The sequence below is a fragment of the Phacochoerus africanus genome, chromosome 16 (genome assembly GCF_016906955.1).
Source record: "Phacochoerus africanus isolate WHEZ1 chromosome 16, ROS_Pafr_v1, whole genome shotgun sequence".
Lineage (NCBI taxonomy): Eukaryota > Metazoa > Chordata > Mammalia > Artiodactyla > Suidae > Phacochoerus > Phacochoerus africanus.
Genome location: NC_062559.1, coordinates 41586050 through 41606276, shown reverse-complemented (window position 1 = coordinate 41606276; position 20227 = coordinate 41586050). Strand labels below are relative to the sequence as shown.

The 20227-nt window shown below is 38.5% G+C and overlaps 1 protein-coding gene across 3 annotated transcripts in view; it reads left to right on the top strand.

Annotated features, from left to right (window-relative positions):
* Positions 1–1563: 1563 nt before the first annotated feature.
* ITPRID1 (ITPR interacting domain containing 1) overlaps positions 1564–20227 on the top strand; it is a 106307-nt gene continuing 87643 nt past the window's right edge. For all 3 annotated transcript variants that reach the window (XM_047763683.1, XM_047763684.1, XM_047763682.1), the window contains exon 1: positions 1564–1682. The gene's annotated coding sequence lies outside the window, so the exon portion shown is untranslated. The remainder of the gene's footprint in view (positions 1683–20227) is intronic.

The following is a 20227-nucleotide window of genomic DNA, read 5'->3' as shown; positions in this document are numbered from 1 at the left end:
GGAAAAAAAAAAAAACAATAAAAATAAAACTTCCCTGCCTTAGGATCCAACATGTCTTTAGACACAAAGTAAAATAATGCATATGAGAGCATTTAATGAAGTGGTAAAGCTAATACTAGTGGAGCAAATTACAACCATTAATGCGATTTCACAGGGAAGAAATGTTAACAATAGAAAGTACTTGCTATTTCAAGCGTTTGCCAGTCTGTGGGAACAGGGAAATATCAAGGACAGAAGTCTGACCTAGAGATAAAATTACCAATTCATTCCACCTTCCTTTCAGGGTTCTTATGACAATTAACATGCCAAGTTTCAACCACAAGACCATATGTTTGTTAGATCACGTGGGGAAATGTGGTTTATTCTGATTATTTGTTTGTATTAACATTATTAGTGCAGCGCTTCATTTATTACGCTGGCTCAACTTCAATCTGTCAGGAGGCTTCACAGCACATGGAAGTGTAAAAATACTCTAAATGCAAGTGATTTTTCAAATAGCAGAAACTAAGCTCACCTCCTCCCCAGCAGACCTTGTGGGCAATCACCTTGGACCTGGCACAGAGTAGTGTTCTTGCTGATTTCAGTCCTGACCCTTCCTAAAGCCTTCAGGATCCTTCAGAAGTGTCAGAGGAATACCCCCATGTGCTAATGACAGCTTTAATATTTAATATACTTCATTCTAATTATTTAGAAGTTGGTATTCAGTGCCCTAATTTAAGCTAGGTCATTTGCCCAACCAGACCGCCCATTTTCTAAGCATACAGAGTAAATCAAGATATGTTGAATTCTTCCCTTCAGTGTTTCTCTCTTACAATTATAAATAATATGTTAAGTTCAGACATTAAAGTATAGAATGATTTTAAGCAACCAAGTTCACACTTACTGTTTTCTAAGTCATGAGTCAGGCTACGAAGCGAAGCTTTCTTTCTTCCTCTTCAGCCTTATTTCTCCCCTTTGCTATCATCACATACTCTGTGTTTCAGTCCTACAGATAATTTTCACTTCTCCAACTGTATCATCCTAGTCAATATTTTTGTGTCTTTGTATATCCATCCTTCCCACTCACTGTTTCAAGCCTAGCTCAATCCCCATTTATCAGGAAAACACCTATTCATGCTTCAAAACTTGTCACAATCATTTTCTCCTTGGTGAAGCCTTCCCGAATTCCCTTTAGAGCCTATGTCCTCCCTCCCTCTGTGTCTTCAGTATTCCTCCATGAGTGTTAACTGCTTGTGGCCCTTGAAAGGCTGCAGACCCCTTGAGGAAGAGGGGAGTGATTTGTTCATCTTTGCATTTTCCCAGCCCACGGGGTCTAGCACAAAGTAGACCTCCAAAAATTTTGTGGGGCACAGGAATGCAGGAAGTCTCCTCTAGGCTGGTTCATTTATCTAAAGGAGCCCCGCTGTCTCTTTCGAATGTTTCCTTATACGAAAAGATCAGGAAAACAGGTTTGTTTGTTTTTTTTCCCCCTTAGGACAACTGGGCGTGGATTATGAAAATGTTATTCAAGATTAGGCAAATACCACACTGTTTCCTACAGGGAACTGTCCAGGTACACGACTTTCAGATGGTTCAGGAGCTTTTGTTGCAGGTGGATGGAGCCGGTGGAAGGGGCTATGATGATCAGCTTATTTAGGGGATGAACTTTGCTTGTTTCCTGAGCTCTAGTCCAACTGCAGGAGGTAAGACTATTTATTAAGACTTTTCTTTGTGCCTTAGCCACGTAAATGCTCTCCCTGATCACTGGAAGAAGAGAACAGGAAACTGGCTTCCTTTCCCCCCTCTTCCTAATTGTAAGAATCTCTTGACTGAAACCATGCTAAAAAGCTTGGGTTGAAGGCAGGTGAAATTGAGGAGTCTGCAGTTGTTAGAAACAAATAGAACCATGTTAAATGCCATTGGTGATGAAGGGGTTGAAGAATTCACTAAGGAAGGGACAGAAGAAGGGGAATTAATTCCGAGTCTCTCTGTGGATAGGAGCAGATCAAAATAATAATAATCTAGAATTGTAGCGGAGAATTGACAAAGAGATGTGTGGTCATCAGAGCTAGCTAATTCTAGAGAAGGAGAAAGGAGAGACAGGGACAGAGGGAGAGAGAAAGGGAGAGAGAAAGAAAGTCCATGCGGTAAGAACTGCTTGTAAGTATGATGCTCCATTTCTGGTTTCCAGACGGTGATATTTTTGTGTGAAGGTGTCATTCAGAACAATATTCAGAATGTCATAATCAGAATGGTATTTTGTTACCTCATCATTAACAAATATAAGTTGTTAATTAATGAAACATACTAAATACTAATGAAATTAAGTATTCCAATCAGAAAATAGAACATTTTCATATGTATTTATATATCAGCATATGTAAATGCAATTGATTTATATATACGTGCATATACATATATACACATATATGTGCATGTGTCTGTATGGACCCCTATAGAATAAAAGTAATTGTATTTTTAACTGATAGGTTTCCTAAATCAGAACAAGACTCTCTCACTTCTCCTGGTTCTGACATAAGACTGGCCCATTGGAATCACCATCACTCAGGAACTTTCAGGAGAGAGGGTCTTGGGCTCTAGTAATTGTCTATTCATGTCTGATAAATAATAACTTTGCCAGACCACTCTTCACAACCTCCTCCAAACAAGAGCAAGCGATCAAGAACTGAAGAATTTGGGGGAAAAATATTTTTTTAAGGATATTGTTGTAGAACTGCTTTTTCATTCCTTTTTGGTACTTCTCCACTGAAAAATATGTGGAGTGATAAATGCAGCGAGGGAAACGCTCTGCTTTCTGCAGCAACAATAAGGAGAACACTGGAAAGAAACAAATGTTATATCCATTCAATGGACTGCTATGTGTCCACTAAAAACAAGGCGGATCTGGAGTTCCCGTTGTGGCGCAGTGGTTAACAAATCTGACTAGGAACCATGAGGTTGAGGGTTCGATCCCTGGCCTTGCTCAGTGGGTTAAGGATCCGGCGTTGCCATGAGCTGTGGTGTAGGTCACAGATGCAGCTCGGATCTCGCGTTGCTGTGGCTCTGGCGTAGGCCGGTGGCTACAGCTCCAATTTGACCCCAATCCTGGGAACGAACCTCCGTATGCCGGGGGAGCGGTCCAGGAAGTGGCAAAAAAAAAAAAAAATCAGATCTGTATGTGTAGACATGGCCTGATGTCCAGCAGGCATTCATAAGTGAAAAATCCTGAAGGACAATGATTGGCAGCACTTTTTATAATAATTACTTCACAAGATTACAAAGGTGGGAAAAATTTCTCACTTCATTCTCTGTACATTGTATTGTTTAATATGATATTGTTTAAAATGTTTGTTATGAGCCAGATTAATACATTTTGTAAAGAAAGAATGACTGAAAGAGGGAATGTGAATGAGAGAATGAGAAATGAGAATGAAGGAATCAGGGCACAGATCCCCAAATGTGATCAAAGTGTGCAGCTCTTTTATAGGTGGACTAGCAATTTTTCTCTTTTATGTTAAAAGATGCCAGTGATACTATGTTAAAAGGAATAGTCTGTATTTTGAGTCATCCTGAATAAGTTATGTTGTTAATAAGATACTAGGTTTCTAGCTAAACATTGAATTTCAGCAAATTTAATATAATTTTCATAAAGAGGAGCACTGGGGAAAGAAAGAGAGTACTTTGGGGAACCTAGTTTAATTTTTTAAAAAGGAAAAGAGAGCTGGACTCCCAGAACCATTGGGGATGCAGAACAACCTGGACAAGTTTCAGAGAACCACAGAGACACAAGGATTGAGCAAGGAGAGGGAGGGACCAGAGACTAATAATAAAACTCTTTTTATAAATATAACTTTTATAATGTGCGTAATAGTTCATCACCTGGGTGTCTTGTTGGACATTTAGGTAACTTTTCAAGGTTTTTTTTTTTTTTTTAGTATGTATTTATAGATTCTAGAAAATAAATTTGGAGAATATTTTCAGAGAAGAGAATTAATATATCAAACCTTAGATTTTACAAGTAAAAAGCCCACCCAAATGATATATTATATATTTTCTACTTATTTATTTGCTAAGTCTATATAATTTGAAAACACCCTGGACATCCTCCAAATCTCACATAAAAGAAGATCTTAGAGATGGTGGATTCTAGTAAAAGGTGGTAGGAAATGTGGCTGAATCAGGCATGGCAGACTCAGAAAAAGAAAGCAGTTTATTCTAACACAGATACTGGATGATGGAGCCCAGATTTAAATCTGACTCTTGTCTCATCAAAGGTATACTCTTAAGGAAAAAAAAAACAAATTTTTGTCTGAATAGAAAAGTATTACATGGTCTACTTAGAGCCTCACATATCCATTTACACTTTCTAAAAAGGTCATCTTAATAGAACTGACAAAGTAGTGACTTCTCTGGGACAAGATGTGACTGGTTCTGAAGGTGCCCAGCTCAGAGACTGCCATGAAAATAGAGGTGTCCACACTGTTGGATAATGAAAGACAGAAAGAGAGAAAAGACAGGTAGAGAGAAAAATGGCCCCCATACCAAAGATAACAATATGTTGCCTTACATCTCAAAAGGGACTTTGTATATGTGAATAAATTAAGGACCTTGAGATGGGAGATTATCCTGCTTTGCCTGGTGGGCTCAATGTGATCATAAGGGTCCTTATTGGAGAGAGGCAGGAGAGTCAGAGTCAGAAAAGGAGATGTGATGCCAAAGAGATTTGAAGATGCCATCCTGCTAGTATTAAAGATGGAGGAAGGGGCTGGGAGCTGCAGACTGTGGGCAGCCTCCAGAAGCTGGACAAGGAAGGAAATGGATTTTTCCCCGGCGCCCTCAGAAAGGAATGCAGCCTTGCTAACACCTTGATTTTAGCCCAGCGAGACCCAGTTTGGATTTCTGGCCTCTAGATCTATGAAATAATATAATTTGTATTGTTTTTAGCTATTAAATGTGTAATTTGTTGCAGCTCAAAAGGAAACTAAAACAACCTAATAGGCTCTTCTAGGTGATATAGTCATTTGATCAGTATCAGTAGAGGATAAGGGGTAGGATAAAGGAAGAGATAGCAGAAAGACTGATGTTGGAAGGGTCTCAGAGCATGGCCTCAAGATGTGTAGATGGTGGCTTGTCCTTTCTCATCATTCTTCCTTTATCTCAGACCTAAGGAAAAAGCAGTATAATTAGGATAACACACATATAGCACTATACTCACTTCATTACACAGTCTTAGAGTTCCCGTTGTGGCTCAGTGGTTAATGAACCCGACTAGTATCCATGAGGACCCAGGTTTGATCCCTGGCCTTGCTCTGTGGGTAAAGGATCCAGCATTGCTGTGGGCTGTGGTGTAGGTTGCAGATGCAACTTGGATATGGCATTGCTGGGGCTGTGGTGCAGGCCAGCAGCTACAGCTCTGATTTGACCCTTAGCCTGAGAACCTCCATAAGCCGTGAGTGCAGTCCTAAAAAAAAAAAAAAAAAACAAGACAAGGAATAATTTCTGTAAGATCTTAATAAAATAATTATCCTTGTATTTAATCCCTTCCATATTTTAACACTCTGATTTGTGCAAACCTTTGTAAACGTTCAAGGACAGATTTAACTGCAAATAATACATTATTTAAAACCTACAGAAAAATGCTTTCTGAATCAATTCCCACTGAGCAGACATTTTCTGAATCTCAGTCTTCCATCATCTTCCAGAAGATGCAAATGAAGAAGTTGGGCAAGTCACATAATTTCCCTGGAGTTCTTATTTTATGAAATTATGCCTAATTCATTGAGACGGGTAGAGAATCTTGAATCTTAGATCTGGAAGGAACCCAAGAGATGGAAGTAGCCCAGATTTCTCATTTTATGTATGAGAAAACTGGATCAGTTACTTGCCCAAGATTTCACACTGCATTGCCCTCTGCCTGTGCCCCCAAACGCACAAGCTCTGTACTAGAGAGTAGTGGTGCAGAAGTGACAGATTTTTTTTTTTTAATATCTCTAAGAATTTAGCCTAGGACGAAAGACAGACAAATAACATAAATGTATAATTTTTTTGGTAAATACAATGATAGAAGTAAACACGGGCAGTTGGTTAGGCTTGAAGGAGAGGTGCATAGCCCAGACAGGCACCACTCATCATGGATACTCATTGATTTTTAAAATAAAAATGTTTATCGACTTGTTTTTATAAAAGTAACTGTGGCCTTTGTCTGTTGTTTTTAAAATACTGTCTATAAAATTAGGAAAATAAAAATTGTCCATAACCATATTATACAGAGGTAACTACTCCTAGCGTTGGTGCATAACTTTTATATAGTAATATTACTTTTACATAGATATAATACACACAGTTATGCATACATGTATGTATTTCTCATCTCAATAAATGTATAGTATTAATGGACATATATATATATTCTGCTGCTATTTGTCACTTAGCAATCACAAATATGTTATTTTAAAATCACTAAAATATCAGAGTTAGAATGAATATGCTCAATACTATCTAGTCCAACTGCCAAATAAATAATTTTAAAATTTTTGAATATTTTAAGATGTAAAGAAAAATTGCAAAGATAGTACAGGGAGTTCCCCGTATACACTTTTCTCTATTATTAACACCGTACTTTAGTATGGTACATTTATTACAGTTAATGAACTAATATTGATACACTGTTATACAGTCCATAGTTTGTTTCTTTCATTTTTATCTACTTTTCTTTTTCTGTTCCCTGATCCCATCCAAGATATCACATTACATTTGGCTTTCATATCTTCTTAGGTTCCTTTTTTTTCTGTTTCACCCACACCGGGAGCATATGGAAGTTTCTGGGCCAGGGATTGAATCCGAGCCACAGCTGCAACCTACACCACAGCTGTGCCAATGTTGGATCCTTTAACCACTGAGCTGGGCCTGGGATCAAACCCACACTTCCACAGCTACCCGAGCTGCTGCAGTTATATCCTCAACCCACTGTGCCACAGTGGGAACTCCAGGCTCCTCTTAGCTGTCATAGTTTCTCAGACTTTCCTTGTTTTTGATAACCTTGACATTTTAAAATATTGATCAAGTATTTTGTAGAGTGTTCCTCAGTTGGGATGGGTCTGGTGTTTTTCTTATAAAGACCGGCATTAAGGGTGTGAGGTTGGGAAGGTCACAGAGGTAAGGTGGCATTCTCCTCATGTCATATCATGGGTGCAAACTCTCCACATGACGTGGCTGTTGATGGTAACCTTGACCACCTGGTCCAGGTGGTATTTGTCAGTTTTCTCCACTGTCAAGTCACTCCCTCCTACCTTTCATGCTTTATTCTTTGGAAGAAATTCACTATGCAGAAGTCAGGAGGTGGAGTAGCTACATTAATTATTTGGAATGCTTCTGCACAGGAGATTTATATATTCTCCCACAATTGTTTATTTATTCAATCATTTATGTATATCAGTTTGGATTCATAGATATTTATTTTAAGTAAATATAAAATATTTATTTTATTTTTGGATTATAATCCAATACTGCTTTACTTATTGTGTGCTCGCATTGTACCAGCTTTGGCCACTACACATTTTTTCAGCTGGCTTTTGTATCTCTTTGACATACCACATCATTGTGTGTGTGTAACATACCATGTAATTTTTTTTTTTTTTTGTCTTTTTGCCATTTCTTGGGCCTCTCCTGCGGCATATGGAGGTTCCCAGGCTAGGGGTCTAATCGGAGCTGTAGCCACCAGCCTATGCCAGAGCCACAGTAATGCAACCTACGTTGCCACGTCTGCAACCTACACCACAGCTCACGGATGGCAACGCCGGATTGTTAACCCACTGAGCAAGGGCAGGGACCGAACCCGCAACCTCATGGTTCCTAGTCAGATTTGTTAACCACTGCACCATGACGGGAACTCCACCATGTAATTTTTTTAATGTTTAAGATTTTGGAGCTCCCGCTGTGGTGCAGTGGGATTGGTAGCACCTTGGGAGTGCTGGGACACAGGTTCCGTCCCCTGCCTGGCACAGCTACAGATACAGGCCTGTCCCACAGCCACGGCAACACCAGATCTGAGCCACAGCTTATGGCAATGCCGGATCCTTAACCCTCTGAGCAAGGACAGGGATGAAACCTGCATCCTCACAGACATTATGTCAGGTTCTTAACCTGCTGAGTCACAGCGGGAACTCCTTATATGGCCTTTATTGCCCAGTTATTTACTTCTTAAGAGCAAAGTAACTGGGAATATTGTCTAGCCGCGCAGAGTGTCCTAAAAGTTTCCCCCCAAATACCATTCGTTTTCATTCTGAGAGCATTTTATACCTCGGTTACAGCAGTTCACAGCACAGGCAGCTGCTTTGAGCCATGGCTGGTGGTCACATCTTGGGGATTAAAGACTAGAGAGCTGCCTCCATTTTGTTGCTTTTCTGTGTGGTCAGATTTAACTATTCATTGTTAAAAAGCAATTTCAGTTCCTTATTGACTTGCATCTCTTCTGCAGAGTGGGTAATCTAAGCCATAAGAATGTACATTTTCCCCCGTGGGGATCACTAAAGTGAGGTAGTAAAGGAAGTTTTTTTGTTACTAGTAATAATACAGCCCATAAACTTTTAAAATATATCTTGAATTGTTCTGCTTCTAAAAAAAACTTTATTCACCTATCTTCTGTTATCTTAGGTTATTGTACATGGTGTTATAATTTTAGTTTATGACTCTATAGCCATCCTAAAAAAAGAGCCCCTAATTCAGGGAGAATATCTCATTTTTATATCTGCAGTACCTAGAAAAGTGCCAGCCCAGAGATGCTGCTCAATAAATACTCATTGAGATGAAATTAAAATGAGTAAGATTCTAGTTAGTTTTGAAATCCAGCCTAGATTTTATTACTGAGCTCTAGACTTATATATCCAAACTGCCTGCACAATTATTATTCTTGTAGTTATCATTATACATATAATCTCAGTGCACCTAATGATGATTGTATTAAGTTCACAGGACATTTTTATGCATCATTGCAGAGAACCCTGCAATATTTCTGTGAAGGGAGCATCTATAAAATAAGAATCTGCATTTTACTGATGAGAATATCGAGATCGAGAAACTGAGACCTGCCCAGTGTCTCACAGGTAGTAAATACTGGAGCCCGAGCTGGAATTAAGCACCTGTGGCTCTAAGCCCTAAGCGATTCGTGTCTCTCCTTTGTCTAATACAGAGGTTTTTCAGTCTCAGTGCTCTTGATATTTAGGGCTAAAAAATTCTTTGTTAGTGGCATGCTCTGTATATTACAGCATGCTTAAAAGTATCCTTGGCTGCTGCCCACGAGATACTGGTAGCATCCTCCAGCCCACTGTGAGAACTGAAAATGTCTTCAGACATTTTCCAAGATTTCCTCGAGGTCAAAATCAGTTCCAGTTGAGAATCAGTGGTCACATAGTAGTCACGATGTGGTAAGGGCTCTGGAACAAGCATAAGCAAAATGAGAGTAAAATAGGGGTGTACACTTTCTAGTAGAGACAGCATTTGATTTGGATCTTTTTTTTCTTTTTTTTCTTTTTTTTTTGTCTTTTGTCTTTTTAGGACCACACTCGTGGCATATGGAGGTTCCCAGGCTAGGGGTCAAATCAGAGCTAGAGCTGCTGGCCTGCACCAGAGCCACAGCAACGCCAGATCCGAGCCACGTCTGTGACCTACACCACAGCTCACGGAAACGCCGGATCCTTTACCCACTGAGCGAGGCCAGGGATCGAACCTGCCACCTCATGGTTCCTAGTCGGATTCGTTTCCGCTGAGCCACGACGGGAACTCCAGATTTGGATCTTTACTGTAGAAAGATTGAGTTGACCTAGCAGAATTTATTTTGATAACAATGAATTCCCAAATATTTGTTGAGCATGCAAGGTGTCTCAAATCTAACTCAAAGGGATAAAATATAGTAGCAAGCATCACTAAAGGTCTTACTAACATGAAGCACTATCTTAATGTTCATCTACTGGAGCATAGAAGTATTTGGGGTCAGTTAACCTCATGATGTACATTTAGCATCTAGATTTATCATATTATCCACTAAAGATAATATGATAATTTACAGGAAAGAATCACCTCCAGTTTATTCTGTAGCTTACTAACCTGTAACTCATCCTAATCATTAAATCGAACTGTACAGGGAGCTTGTGTTTTCTAGTACATTTCTGGCTCATTGGAAATGTTCAAAAAATATCAAGCCTGAGTGTCTCTGAATATAAATGAAAGAAAAGCCTACCTTTAGCTCTCGTCTGTGTTTAGCCAGGGTTCTTGGACCTGCTTAGAAATTCTTTCAACCAACATGACAACCAGTTCTCTTAGTTTGCTGGACTCAGAACAACTGGGCTAAATCTGCTTCCCTTTTATTCAGTATAATTTGAAAACCGAGAAAGATTCTGACGACTCTGAAAAAAATCTGCTCCTTTTTCTAAACTAACCAGTTGGAAAATGTGTAAGAGCTGTTTGAGCTCTGAGAATATATGTAATTATTAATAACATGGATTTGGAAGTCAAATAGGCCTCGTTTTGCCTGACTTCTGGGCTCTATCCATTATGACTTGTGTGACTGGGGACAAGTGGTTTAATATCTGTGAATCCAGTTTTCTGATCTGTAAAATGGGGATAATAATAACTGCCACCAAGTAAGAAAATCTTGTAAAACTTTTAGTGTGGGGTTTGGCACAGGTCAGTAATAAATGATTATCATCATCTCATCGTCTTATTTTTATCATCACTCTTATCTACAGATTCCTGTGTGAGAAGGATGTAGTTGAAATGAGAATGGATACACTTTTGAAGTTGTGCTGACATAATCTTTTTATAGGATAAGAAACAGTTCAGTTGGTCTTAGTAAAGAATGCGGGTCTGAGATTCTAGGGAGACTGAAACTCTCTCTGTACCCGAGGCTCTGCCTCTGATCATTAAAAATCAAACCACCACCATCATTCATATCGTCTCTAGGAGAAGTTTTCACAGCATGAGGTGGGAAGAGCAACACAAGTCTTCCAGCCTAATCGATATATCTTCGAAATGTTTAGGACTAGAAGGTGAGTGTGTATGCGTGCCAAAGGACAGTGTCAAGAAGCGAAACTGGTCAGAGACCGACCAGGAGAAAGGATACACTGATCAGAAACAGTGCTGTCGTTGGGACTTGCTACTTCAGACTTGTTTTGGACAACTTAAACATGCAGATTTTCTCATCTCATCCCAGACCTACTGACTAAACTATAACTAATTGGTAACCAAAATATGGGTAATTGGGCAGGTTTTTGTGCGTTCAATGTTTAATAAAATGAAAACTGTTAAAATATGGACTTCATGTTCAAAGTGTAGTTCTGGACCTGGTATTTCAGTTAAAGTGCACCTTGTCAGTTAGCGTTTGTCCAAGACGAGGGTTCTGGTTTTCTTAAGGCTAAGTGGGTAGTGGATGCCACAGGAGGAGAAGGTAGCTGTGGTGTTGTCTCAGGTCTCAGAAGACACTGGTGATGGAGGTGTGAGAGGACCCTAAGAGACAGAGGGTTTCTCCCAAGATGGGTTTCGGGCCAGTTTCTAGGGCTGTTCAGATTCTGCTTACTGATATTAGGAGCTTTGCAGAGGAAGCTCACTAGCTGTCATAGAAGGAGAAGGAAGATGTGATGAGGCCCTTTTCCCTCATTCTCCTTGAAGACAACCTCAGAACTTTCCTTTTTTGTATATTGGGGTTCCTGTTTGTTTGAAGTTAAATATAATATGAAATGCACAGGATCTTTTCCATAATTTCAAACTCTGATAATGCAGCTTATCAAAATGAAGACTATTGACATTCACGACTCAAGAATGGAATACTTTTTAGGGAGTGCTTTAGCATTAAATCCTTCACAGGAATGCATGCTGAATGTGACTGTGAAATTTAATTTTTTTTAATGAAGCTAATGTGCTTATTTACCTTTCTAAAACAGTATTGTCTGATCTTTCAACTAAAATAATTCATAAATACTGAAACTTCATAGAGGATAAGATTGACTGTCAGCTCTTAGAGTTTGGTCATCTTCTTTATGGGTTTGGGAGTATGTGTGTATATTTATGTTCTCTTCTGAACATTCCAATAGAAGTTCTTGTGAATTGAGTCTCTCCACCCAGAATATCGAGTTCTACTGTCCTCATTTCCAGTGATGGTTTGCAATGCAAATCATCAGGTTGGTAACACACAGGACCATAACCATGGTAACCAAAGGGAGTTTGCTTTACTTCCTCGGCGAAGTGCTTTCCAGTCTTGCATTCTGACCTAATATCTCTGCCAACAGGTCAGAGGACATTAAAGGGACAACAAGAGAATTCATAGAAATAAAAACACAACTGGAACCATTGCATCGGTTCCCCCCCACACACTCCTGTTACTAATAACTTCTGCCTTTTACTGCTAGCACTTTAGTACTGCTTTCTTTCCCTAGAGGAGAGGGTGAAGAGAATCACTCTGTAGCTTTATCCTCAACTTGACCATGGATCTTGGCAAGCAGACCATCCTGCCTGTTTATGACTAACTTTGAAATAGGAACAAATAGAAACCTGGGACAGTTCTGTAGTCACAAAGACTTTTTAGTGTTAGCTGTGATGCTCAAGGAGCCAGGAAGGCATCCATAACCACTCCAACACTTTTGGAGAACAACTACAGCAAACTAACCACAAGGGCCACTTCTCTGCTGAGATGCCTTTCTTCCAGTGTATAACTTTTGTAATTTGTTTGTTTGTTTGTTTTCAGCCTGTGGGGGAGGGGAAATTAGTTCTCTGTTCTCATTTTCTCTCTGCTGGAATGAAAGGGCAACCGTGGCAATGGTCTGAAACCTTTTTTTACCTGCAGCTGTGTGACTGGGCTATTCCTAGGAAGAAAGATGATTAGCAATCAGGTAAACAATCTAATTGTCATAGATTCTGGCCTGGATGATTTCAGCATCCCTGTGACCACCCGCAGACTGCCATTAACACAGAAAGGTCTGAAACGCAGGGGATGAGAATGCTCTAGGCTCAAAACCGTTAGCTGATTTCTCCTGTGTTGTGAATATTATTTCAACAAATGTTTATAAGGTGAGGGGCAGAAATTGTATCTCCTCCCTTTTGTATCTGTTGTTTGTATCTTGGATCTTTTGTGCCATTTGTACTAATTATGTTTTCTTGACTCTCTAAGGGAAGTTTGATTCATCAAGATGGAGCAAAAGAGTTAAACTCTTTGGCTTTTAACCAATCAGTGAGCTCACCAAAGCTGAAAACTGAGCCTGATGTGCTCAGGCCACGTGGGATTTTTTTTGGTACTGGTGGTAACTACTATAGAAGTGAAAACTTATCCTTTTGAAAGAGTAGAGAAAGCTAATTCAGGGACAGTTTTGCCAGATAAATACAAGATACCAGGTTACATATGAATTTTAGATAAGCAACAGTTTTTTGGTATGATTAGGTCCCAAATAATGCATTACCCATACTTATGCTAAGCATTATTTTTTGATCTGAAATTTAAATGTAACCGAGCATCCTATAGTTTTAGTTGATAAGCCAGGCAACTTGATTCAGGGATGCAAATCAAAGAATGGTCAGAAAAGCAAAAGAGCATCCATTTTGCTCACTACAAACCTTTTGCTATAAAGTACCATTGAAAGGTCACCTAATTATCATTGTCTTATATTACATTAGGAAATGATTTAATACTGGAACTCAGACCTTAAAAGGAGGAAGCAGTCATCAAAAATAATCATAATGAGGTAGTATTCAATGATACTTGCCCGTAGTGTTAACACATGAATTTTTTTTGGACTAGTTTCCCAAGCAGATGTCAAAAATTACTATGATTAGGAGTATATGCAGGATTTGTGCCTGTTTAATAGCTAAGACTCCAGAATGCTGCCTGACCAGCCTTGCTCTGAGCTTCCCTTCCCTGTGCCCAAGTAGTGACCAGTCGGCTGGGAGAGACTGATCCTCTTGTCTTTTGAGGCTGCTCAAGAGGCGAGACTGGGAGAACTCCAGGGCTGGTCTTGTCCAGAGCAGGCTCCTCCAGGGCTATAGAGGGAGCCAAGGAAAGCTGGGTACAGAGGTGCCCTGTGTATCCAGAAAGCTGAGAAGCACTGCCTGACTTCCCAGAGCCTGGTCCAGGCGTGGAGGGGACCCTGCAGAGTCTGTACAGTCGCAAGATGATCTCTGTGTACTACAAAGGGAGATCAGACAAGTTGATGAAATTTTTAGGAAGAAGAAAATTGATATGAAGATAATAAGCATTCTTTTGATAATACTTGCAGTGAGTTATACTGCAGAGTGCAAAAGGAAATGTTTTGAAGTGTGTATATATTTTTTTCTGATGTTGACAATTATTTATGATCATGATAGAAGGTAAAGAAATAAGGACAAGTATGAGGAAGGAAATAGCAATCATCCTGATCCACTAAGAAATGTTCCCTATTGGTATTCTGGATTAATTCTTTTCCACTTTGAGAGACTGTCATTAAGAATATATACATATTACACACAAATATATAATTTTAAAATGTTTCTTTTATTTTGTTGTATGTATGTTTATTGTACCATAGACATTTTTGATGACATTAAAGTTTGTGGTAACAATAGTTTCAATATTGAACATTGGAATAATTAATGGTGAATAATTCTATCACACTAGAAAGAGCTTTCTTTTCTCTTTGTCATGCTGTCTATAAATAAGGACAGTTTTATTTCTTCCCTTCTAAGCTTTTCTAATTTTCTTTCTTTTCTCATTTTATTGAACTGAGTAGGACAGAGAGAACGAGGTTGAAGAGAAGTGATGAGAGCAGACATCCTTACTTGGTTTGCGATTTGAGGGAAAAATGTTCATTTGCAATACTCTAGGTGTAATATTAGCTATAGGTTTTTCACCAGTAACCTTTTGAGGCACTCTGTGGAGGTTCACTTCTATTCCTTCTTTGTTAAGAGTTTTTATCATGAATGGGAGATGAATTTTATCAAAGGCCTTTTCTGTACCTGTTAAGTGATCACCTGGTTTTTCTCCTTTATTGTGTTAATATGGTGAATTACAGTGATCGGTACTTTTTTTTTTTTTTAAGTGCTTATATTGTTTATTAGAAGATGCAGGGCAACAAGGATGAGGGAAACGAAACCGAGGTAGAGAAAGATAGGAACCAAATATAAGGTGCTATGTTTGCAAGCTGCCCACCCTGCACACATATGCACTGCACTAGCTGTTGAGCCATTCGGGGACAACTCTGGGCCAGTATTCTAATAATAAAACAACCATGTGCTAGGGTTAAATCCCACGTGGTCCTGATGTACTGCCCATTTCGCATATTGCTGGATTTATTTGCTGATATTTTCTTAAGGATTTTTGTGTTTGTGTTTATTAAAGATATTGACCTATAATTTTGTTTCTTGTAATATATCAGGTTTTGGTATCAGGCTTATATTGGCTTCAAAGGATGAATTGAGAAGTGTTTCTTTTTTCACTATGTTCGGAATTTTGTGTCGTTTTGGTAGTATTTCTCTCTTAACTGCTTGGGGAAAATTCCCCAGTAAAAACATCTGGGCCCAAGGTTTCTCTGTGAGAAGGATTTTAATTACCAAAAAAAAAATTCTCTAGTGGTTAGTGGGTTATTTAAAAATCTTTATTTTTCTGATATTAGTTTTTAGTCACTTATGTTTTTCAAGAAATTTGCCATTTTATCTACTTGTCAAATGTATTGGCATGAAGTTTCTTAATCATATATCCCTAAATTTTTTTAATGTCTGTGCCTATTGTTATGTCCTCTACGCCTATCTTTTTTTTTTTTTTTGGAGCAGAAAGTGATCACATTTTTGAACACTTTTTTTTTGTCTTTTTGCCTTTTCTTGGGCCGCTCCCGTGGCATTTGGAGGTTCCCAGGCTAGGGGTGAAATCGGAGCTGTAGCCACTGGCCTACACCACAGCCACAGCAACGTGGGATCCGAGCCGTGTCTGCAACCTACACCACAGCTCACGGCAACGCCGGATCCTTAACCCACTGAGCAAGGCCAGGGATCAAACCCAAAAACCTCATGATTCCTAGTCGGATTCGTTAACCACTGCGCCACGACACGACGGGAACTCCTGAACACTTTTTTAAGAACCAATAGTGACTTTAAGATTTTTCTTTATTATCTGTTTGCCATTTCATTGATCTTTGTGTTTATTTTTATTATTTCCCTTACCCTACTTCCTTTAGAGAGCACTTTCTTTTATAATCACTCACTACAGACCCATAGAAAGGAGACTGTGGTGGCAGCCAACTCTCCTTTTGTCCGGGACTCCTAGGAGTTCTGAAGTATTAGAACAGCTCACAATGGACCCCTAAACATTTTTTGAAAATTACCCTCTTTTTTCTACCTCATGAGGTTTTTCTCCTCCTTTTAGTGCCCCACAAAGATTGAAAACAGACGTGGGTTATTGGGTTTTTTCCTCGGCTACAAGAGATTTGTCACTTTCTAGTTTCTAATTTATTGAATTTTTTCTTGCCTTAAAGATTTTTAGTTTACTAAAGTTTTCTAATGATAACTTTAAAATCTATGGTTTTTTTTAGCTTATTTGGCTTTTTTTAATGTATCGTTAGGTTGGCAATGGCACTCTCATGTGACTTTCCCCACACTAAATGGAATCAGGCATATAATACTTTATTTTATGATACATTGTACATAAAGAACATTTAATTGTTTTTTATTCCATATTTTAATGTTTTCCACTGTTATTTATTTCAAGGCTTGGAAGAATGGAAATGACATTATTTCCTCATAATAAAAATATTTCATGGCCATTAAAAAGACTCAGACAAATCAAAATTACCAAAATAAAAATGAAAATCCCTCATAAAGCCTGTCATTGAAGGATAATCAAGACTTTCGTATACCTTTCTTTTTTCTTTTTTTGTTATTACTCAATGAATTTTATTACATTTATAGTTGTACAACAATCATCACAACCAGATTTTATAGCATTTCCATCCCAAACCCTCAGTGCATCCCCCCACCCCCAAACCTGTCTCCTTTGGGAACCATAAGTTTTTCAAAGTCTGTGAGTCAGTTTCTGTTCTGCAAAGAAGTTCATTGTGTCCTTTTTTCAGATTCCACATGTCAGTGAAAGCATTTGATGTTGGTGTCTCATTGTCTGACTGGCCTCACTTAGCATGGTAATTTCTAGGTCCATCTGTATTCCACATACCTTTCAATCAGACTTCCTTTCTTTTTTTTTTTTACGGCCGCACCCACGGCATATGGAGGGCCCCAGGCTCAGGGTCCAATCAGAGCTGCAGCTGCCGGCCACAGCCACAGACACAGCCACAAAGGATCTAAGCCGTGTCTGGGACCTACACCACAGCTCACAGCAACGCCGGATCCTTAACCCACTGAGCGAGGCCAGGGATCGGGCCTGCAACCTCATGGTTCCTATAGTTGGATTTGTTCCTGCTGTGCCATGACAGGAACTCCTCAATCCAGACTTCTTAATTTTTAATATTTTACTTCACGTGCTTTATTTTCCCCCTCTCTCTACACACACACACACACCAAGAAATTGTTATGTAATTATCACTGCTATGGATTAGGTTGCTGCTGTGGTGTGGTTTAATCCCTGACTTGGGAACTTCAGCATGCCAACGATGCAGCCAAATAATAATAATAATAATAATAATAATAATAATAATAGTGTTATTATAAATAATATGTATATACCACTTCTTTAGAATAGCAGGTCTGCGTCTTTTAGACATAGGTATATGTTACTCAGCTGCTCCCTGGTAAGGTTTTGATGATTAAATATTTCCACAATGATTAGTGTTAATTTCCCTACCTTCCAGGTATTCTCATTCTAATGAATTTCTATCTGGAGCTGTAATATGGTAACTCATTCTCTGTTTTAGTTTTCACTTCCTTGAATATTAATAAGATGTAATATATTTACATGTTTTAGTCATTCATAGATTTTCTGTTTTCGAATTTCCTAATCATTAAATTGCTTCTACTTCTATGTCACATATCATATATTAAGGATATGAAAATTTTATTTATTTATTTATTTTTGTCTTTTTACCTTTTCTAGGGCCACACCTGCGGCACAGGGAGGTTCCCAGGCTAGGGGTCTAATCGGAGCTACAGCTGCTGGCCACAGCCACAGCAACGCCAAATCCAGGCCATGTCTATGACCTACACCACAGCTCATGGCAATGCCGGATGATCCTTAACCCACTGACCGAGGCCAGGGATCAAACCCGTAACTTCACGGTTCCTAGTTGGATTCGTTAACCACTGCACCACTATGGGAACTCCTATGAAAATTTTTAATGTTATATATACTGCAAATATTTTTACAGTTTTTTAAAACATTGTGGCATTTTATCAATTTTGCCACAGTAAATTTTAACATTTCATTGGTTAAATCCATCATGATTTCCCTTTCTTGCCTTTGGTTTTATTTGTTTACAGGTTATCACCACCTCAAGATGTTAAAACTATTAGAATCAATGTTTTATTCTAATATTATTTTTATTTTATTTTTTCACATAAATCCTTAGCACCATTGAAATTTATTTTGACAAATTGCTTAGGACTCCATTTTGTGTTTGGTTTTGTTTGTTTTTTAATGAAAAATTTAATCTAGAAATAATTTTAGGTTCACATGTAGTCGTAAAAATAATACAAAATCTAGCTGCCTTAATGCAGGAATCTTTTTAACAAAGCATACATAACTTATTTCTGCATATGCAGATTTTTATCTAGGACAGGCTTTGTCTTCCCAAGATAGTCAGTGGGTACAAAGTTGTAATATTAAGACATATTCTTATGATCATTTATAAGGAATAGGATCTGTTCCCATCTCTACATTTCCTGAGATGTTATGTTTATTATCATGGTGGGAAAGAAAGAATGATGACATCTCTGATATCAGAGGAGTAAAGAATCTGCTAGAATTTGTCTCTGAAAATAGTCCAGGAGGAAAGGGTATTTAGATACAGGAACTGGCTGAAATCTTGATCTTTTGTTCACTACCAGTGATTTCTTTGTGTTCTTGGACAGAACACTTTCTCATTTATGTAATTAAGATCTTTACCGTCATGATAGTTTTCTCTTGGACTGAAATCTGATGCAGTTTTTGTTGTATAACAATACATTTTTAGATGAGATATACGCACCTGGAAATCTTAAATTGCTCGATCAGTCATTTCACAAAGGTATTAGGAAAGTTAGAGGGAAGGAAAGTGTGAAAGAACTCAACTAAAACTGTTCTCAGAGAAATAAACAAACACCTGCATTGGTCAGATTCTCCAGAGAAATGAAATAGGATGTAGGTAGATAGGTAGATAGATAGATAGGCCTAGAAATATATGTAGAGAAAGAAATATCTATATCTATCTATCCATATATCTGTCTATAGAGAGATTTATTATAAGGGATTGGCTCACACAATAATGAAACCAGAGAAGTTCCAAGATCTGTCCTCTGCCAGCTGGAGACCCAGAAAAGCTGGTAGTATAGATCCAGTCTGAGCCTGAAGCTTGAGAACCAAAAGCATGAATAGTGTAAATCCCAGTTCTAGAGAAGGAGGATTGTCCCAGCTCCATCAATTAAGCAGAGAAAAAAGAATTTTCCCTTTACCTTTTTTTCTGTTCAGGCCCTTAACAGATTGAACGATACCCTTTCACACTGGGGAGAACAATCTGCATTACTCAGTCTACTGAGTCAAATGTAATCTCTTCTGGAAAAACCTTCACCGACGCACCAGAAATAATGATTGACCACATACTTGGGCACCCTGTGACTTGGTCAAGTGAACACATAAAGTGAATCACTCCACCATCAGATAAGATAACACATGACTTCAGTAAGCCAACATTGAAGAACATCTGTTTAATTGTTGCAAAGCCACTGGTTAATAGCCTTTGGTAAAATTTATGCTATAATTAGGCTTACATGTATTTTAACCTTGTCCGAAACATTTGCCTCCCCATTAGCCCATCTTTAAGAGCCAGAATTAATACTTTTGCTTCTGAGAAGCTTTTCTTATGCCCTAAATGACCATTTTTCTCCTTTAATATTTGAGGCCAGGGTATTGTGCTTCTCTCAAAATGCATTTTCTGCTTTACAATATATAGTTAATAACTACTACTTCTTATACCCTAAGTTCCTCAAAGTTTCTATGCACATAGCAGACAGTAAAGCACTGAATTGTATTAGTAGATGTCATTATTAAAATTACGTAACTAATGGTTCACTTATACGGTGCAGTTTTATGAGCAGATAC